Source organism: Delphinus delphis, chromosome X, assembly GCF_949987515.2.
Source record: "Delphinus delphis chromosome X, mDelDel1.2, whole genome shotgun sequence".
NCBI lineage: Eukaryota > Metazoa > Chordata > Mammalia > Artiodactyla > Delphinidae > Delphinus > Delphinus delphis.
Window position 1 is genome coordinate 36363922 of NC_082704.1, and position 6033 is coordinate 36369954.

Here is a 6033-nt window from a genome sequence, read left to right on the forward strand (position 1 = left end):
AATCGCAAGTTTTGATTTTTACTGGAATTCAGAGTATGAAGTGCAAACATTCAGGATAAAATTAATTCAAACGTACACACAGTTCTATCAACTTGCAACAGAGCAGCAAATATGAGGGCCTATCACACATCTGGACTCTCCCATTCCCTTCCGGTCCCTCAGAAAAGTGCAAAATCAAAGAATCACTGCTTGGTCCAAACATAAAATACATCAGGTATAAGGACTTGGAATCTGATGAAATCTGGCTTCTATTCCACAGGTTGTCTTCGTAAGAGTCAACGTCTGAAGATGGAATTTATCTCGAGAAGAATTAACTCTACCATCTGATTCTGGTAGACGGTATAAACTGCTATGTTACCAGTCTCTTTCTCTGGCTTTAACAGAGTGGGACCAGACACAATTGCTATACTCTGATACGTCATTCTGGTTTCTTCTCCGTTTTCTATAACTCTTTTGAGATGTCTAAACAGAGTCTGCATTGTGTCCTGATTTGGCTTTGGCAACCGTTTGATTAGATCCTTCACAGCAGAGACACGCCGTCTTGGTTCTTGTTTAACTGCATTAACAAAATCATTAAAATGATCAAATGTAAGGAGAGGTTCTGGTAATTCTCGAAAAAGCATTTTCAGTGCTCCAGTGATGACATGAATATCTTCCCATTTACTATCCTTCAAGTCCAATTTCTCATCATGGTTGACTGCAAACCTCAGCTTCTGGATCACTGCAAAGTTGCCACTAACTCTGTAAATCCCATCAACATCCAACCCATATTGTTCAACATGTTCAGGGCACAATTTCACAAATTTTGGCACTGTGCCATTCTCTCTCTGACACAGATTAGCAAGATTGGTTCCAAATACCTGATCTTTAATATAACCTTTTTCACGAACAGCTTGCAAAGTGGGGCGTCGTGTAAGACACTTCTTTAAGTTGTTCTTGTTTTTTTTTTCTGTTCTGAAGAATCTCTGCTAGATACTTTTGTGGAACGCAGTTTCTTCAGATCCTTATGGTCCTTTCCTTGATCGTGCTTTTCTATTCCTGGTGAATCTGATATATCTTCCTCAATTGCTTCATTGGGTTCTACTGTCTGATTACTGATAGTGCTACTAAGAACTTTAAACCACTCATTGATAACAGCGTCATTATCAAACTGAATCAGCACTTCTGTTCCTTGACGGGTTTTCAGCTCAAATACATTCTTTTTGCTGGATTTATCCTTTGAATCTCAATCATCGCCCCCTTAAGGTCCACCGCGAACTCTGGTTTGGACTGATTACTCCCAAACCAGCTTGTGCTACTTCCTTGAGTTTTGGTAAACAGTAAAGATGAACCCTGCAACACGGCCCAAGAAGACAACTAGTTCTTTCGAACCTTTTTCCCATTTGCAGTAACTTTTGTTACATTTAATAATCCATATTTCTCTTGACCCTTTGGACTGCTGTCTGTATCTTGGCTCTTTGGTGAAGAGGGAGAAGACTCATTTTCAGAGTAGCAGGGTTTTGAGGCAGTTGGAGATTCCTTGTCATTGGTGTCCAACACAATGGTGCTATGTCTCCACTTTAACACTATTGGTTCTTGCAGCCGCCTGTCCAGACTCCTACTTTTAATAATTTCTCTTTGCTGCTGAGATGAGGCATTATACTTTGGCAACTCCCATTCTGACCGAGATCCATCTGCACTGTAGTAATATTGTCTACCTTGATCATCAACATGCTTGAGCCACTCTTGATCTCCTGGACTTTGGGAATCTCCTTTGCTTATGTTTGTATCTCGAGTCCAACGAGGGGGTTTCTGAGTTCTTTCCTGTGTTCCTCTGTTATAGTGATAACAATGCCCTGAACTATCTTTATGAGGTTCCCATTCTCCATTAATCTGAATTGCTGGGCTTCCGGGGCTCGGGGGGGAGAGACGAGTGGGATATTTTCAGTTCTTGCAGGTTAATGTAGACAGGAGAATCTGGCCGCCCTTGATTTGGAGGTGTTGTCGTCCTTATCTGCTCAGTGGAGCTGCTGCTAAGCTCATCACCGGACTCTGAATCTTAATATATCCGTTCCGAGCCTTCTCCTGCTGAATCACAAGACTGTTCCTGGGAGAAGCCACCTTTCTCTACGTCCAAGAACTCTGGACCGGGAAAGTGACCAAATAAACGTGTCCTATTCTGGCCAGAAACTTTGGGAGAATGTGAGTCACTGTTGAACTTTCCATTATTATGGGTCAGGTTCAGGCTGAGGTTGACAGTCTGACCTGGAATATAATTGGGTCCAAAATTCTGATTGGCATCACGAATAAGACCTGTTCCTTGAACAGACGGCGATGGCTTTCCAAAACTTGAAAGCTCGGGCAATTTGTTCACATTTTCTGCTGACCTCTGAAGGTGGAGACTGCATCGTTTTCACAGAATGATGCGGCAGCCCCGCTGCCTGTTGCACAGGCGGCATCAGGCCTCTGTGGCCGACCTCCCTCACGTACTGGGCAGGCACATAAAACGCTTTGGAGTTCTCGTCCAGCTTGACCTGCAACCAGGCATCGCTGGTCTTCTTCACCAGGATGTATTGTTCACCTTGTTTTATCATGACCTTTCTGTCCTTCGCTTCGTTGTTTTTTTTTTTTTTTTGCAGTATGCGGGCCTCTCACTGTTGTGGCCTCTCCCGTTGCGGAGCACAGGCTCCGGACGCGCAGGCTCAGCGGCCATGGCTCACAGGCCCAGCCGCTCCGCGGCATGTGGGATCTTCCCGGACCGGGGCACGAACCCGTGTTCCCTGCATCGGCAGACGGACTCTCAACCACTGCGCCACCAGGGAAGCCCCCAGTCTTACATTTAAACTGAGGCCCCGGTGGCCTCGCGGGGGCCGGCTCCCTCCTGACCGCTCGGCCATGGCAGCGGGGAGCCCAGACGACCCCGAAGGGCGCTCACTCGCTTGCAGCTGGGCTGGCGCATCCCCATCAGCATCCATTTTAAAGGCAAAGCAAGTTAAAGCGAGTAAGCTGTGCTGATGAATTGGACATGGAGTGTGAGAGAGGGTCAAGGATGACTCCCAGTGTCTCAGCCTGAGCAACTAGGTTAATCGGGGTGACGTCTTTTGAGATGGGGAAAAATGAGAGAGGCACAGGTTCAGGGATGGGGGAAATCCTCAACTGAGTTTGGAATCTTTTAAATTTGAGGAGCCTATTAGGTATCTAACTGCAGTTGTGAAGAAGTTTGGAGAAAGGAACTATATATCAAACAAAGGGGTGCAAAGTGCTTGGATGGAAAGGGGGAGTTTCGGAGAAGCAAGCAGAGTTCCAGCAACACCCAGGCAGAGCACATCACACTTCCCAAAATGGAAAGAGAGCAGATTACATGTTTTTTTCTCATTATCTCCCTAACCAAGGGCTGGCAAAAAATTCAAGCTATATTAATTGGAGGGGTTTTTGTTACTGTAAATCAAGATAGGTAAAGGGACAGAGACTCTTCTAGCATCATAATCCAGCAAAAAGGCATGCCAAGAGAATGTCAATGACGGTGTGGAATGTTCAGCTTTCTCAAAGAGATTCCACCCCGAGGCCAGTCTTTGGTTTCTGCTCTCTCCATCCCCCCCGCCACTCACAGGACTGGAGAGGCTTCTTCATCTCCATTCAAGTTTGGAACTGGATGGAGCTGAGTGACTACCCAATCTAGACACCCACATCAGACAGGGAAGTTCCCAGAGGTCCAGGTGGATGGAGAGAAGAGGCAGGGAAAGTTTTCCCACCGACTGCAAGAGGGGGAGGAGTGCTCCAAAGCATCTAGAACAGAGGTCTTGTGCCCAATGAGGAAGTGAGAATTGAGTGGAGTAGTAAGGGGCCACTCAAAATCAACATGTCCTATAGATTCGGATTGGTTAGAATGTGTGATTTAAACGGGGAATAAAGGCCATTTTGTGCATTTTTCTGCACCCTGTGTATATATGGGTGACCAACTAACATGCTCTTTTAATGTCTCTCTTTCTTCCACCCAGGGGTTGCACAAGTATTCAGAGCGCATGGAAATACTGAACTCTTTGAAGGCAGGAACCGGCGCTTAGTTTAGTAGCCGGCACACAGTAGGCACTCAATAGGTGCTTGCTGAATTTTTTTAAAAAGCTAAAAGAATAATCCAAATAAACTGAGGTGAGAATCAAACCAAAGGGGTAAGTGAGCAGAACAGAAGGAGAGGAGAAAAAAGAAAATGCAAATGTGAGGGATAAGGGCTGTCTGGCTGCACTTGGGAAAACAGTAAGATGCAATAGGAGTAGGGAAATAAAAAGGAAGCAAATTAGAGAGGTTAAAGTTATCATTAGAAAAGAAAGGTAGAATAAGAAAAGAAAAGAAAGGTAGAACTGAGCAAGTTTTGGCTGCCAGCTTTTCTGCCTGACTTCTGCCAACAAGGTGTGCAGTTTTGTTGATGACGACTTTTTCTTGGCCCTGTGCAACAATAGATCAACCACAGAAGAAAACTCAGAGTTTCAGCATTCAGTGGTCACAGCCAGGCAGTGGGGACGGGAGCCAGCCTTGATCAATGCAGAATTGACTTACAGTTTAATGCTTTTTTGTTTCAAAGTAAGATACCAGAAGAAGACAACTCGGGGGCAGGCTTCAAATTCCTCCTGCTAACACTGAAACACTAATAGGAGGAGTTGACATCATGGAACACAGCCTATACAGTATCAGGAGAGGCTGACCTGTGGAAAGGGCATGACAACGAAGGGGTAGTGGGAAAAAGAAAGGGCAAAGACCTAAAAGGGAAGGCCAGGAAAGTGATGTACAGAGAAATATCAAAGGAGGGCTAGACCTATAAAATAGAAATTGATGGATGAGGGTATGAGGACATTAGAAAGATCTTTAAGAGGCTTCAGGGACTGTAAGAAAGAGGGCAAAGCAGAGATGTCACGTGGAACATCTTACATAACAAGTAGCTAGTGAAAGCTATTGTAATATATAACATGATGGAAAGAAGGGTGTGCATGCGGAGGAGGACCCCAGCACTTACTGTCCGCATGTAAATAAAGAGTGGAAATTCTATGGCTACCCAGCCAGTGGAGCCCTGATAAAACAAAAGTAGATGCTATGGTCCCTCTGTTTTAAACAGAAAGGAGACTGAGGCAGTGTGGTGACCAAGCATTTGTGTCAACAGAGTGGCATTAAGCATCTTAGTTCTGTCATTTAAAAGGTGTCCACTTTGGGCAAGTTCCCTTGATTTCTAAGCCTCAGTTTCCTTGTCCGTAAAATGGGGACAATAAAACCTAAATCACTGGGCTGTCATTAGTATTAGCAATGTACGGACCATTCCTTGCCCATAGGAGGCACTCACTATTATGACTATTAGTACTAGTACTCCTACTACTTTTTCTATTGATTCTATTATTCATCCGTCTTTTTACTTAAAAAAAAAATGAAATAAACAAACAAAATACACTGTTGAGGATTATCCCCGCCCTAATGAAAACTTCTTTTTTCTCCTGGTAAGGAAAGAGAGTGAACCAAAGGAGGAAGGGCAAAAGGCATGACCTTAGACATAAAGCCTTATTCAAGTAGGAGAATGCTGGTGTGTGTGTGTGTGTGTGTACAGCAAGCTGTCAGAGCAGGAATAACATATACAGTTGGCCCTCTGTATCGACGGGTTCTGCATCTGTGGATTCAACCAACTCTGCGTGCAAACACTTGGGAAAAAAATTCCAGAAAGTTCCAAAAAGTAAAGCTTGAATTTGCCACCCTGTGGCAACTATTTACATAGCATTTACATTATATATACAACTATTTACATAGCATTTACTTGGTATTATAAGCAATCTAGAGATGATTTAAAGTATATGGGAGGGGGCTTCCCTAGTGGCGCAGTGGTTGAGAGTCCACCTGCCAATGCAGGAGACACGGGTCCCGGTCTGGGAAGATCTCACATGCCACGGAGTGTCTGGGCCTGTGAGCCATGGCCGCTGAGCCTGTGCTCCAAAACGGGAGAGGCCACAACAGTGAGAGGCCCGCGAACCACCAAAAAAAAATAAAAATAAAAAAAATTATATGGGAGACGTGCTTAGA

General features: G+C 44.6%; 1 pseudogene; it reads right to left on the reverse strand.

Annotated features, from left to right (window-relative positions):
* Positions 1-275: 275 nt before the first annotated feature.
* LOC132418106 (rho GTPase-activating protein 12 pseudogene) lies at positions 276-2938 on the reverse strand (annotated as a pseudogene).
* Positions 2939-6033: the final 3095 nt, after the last annotated feature.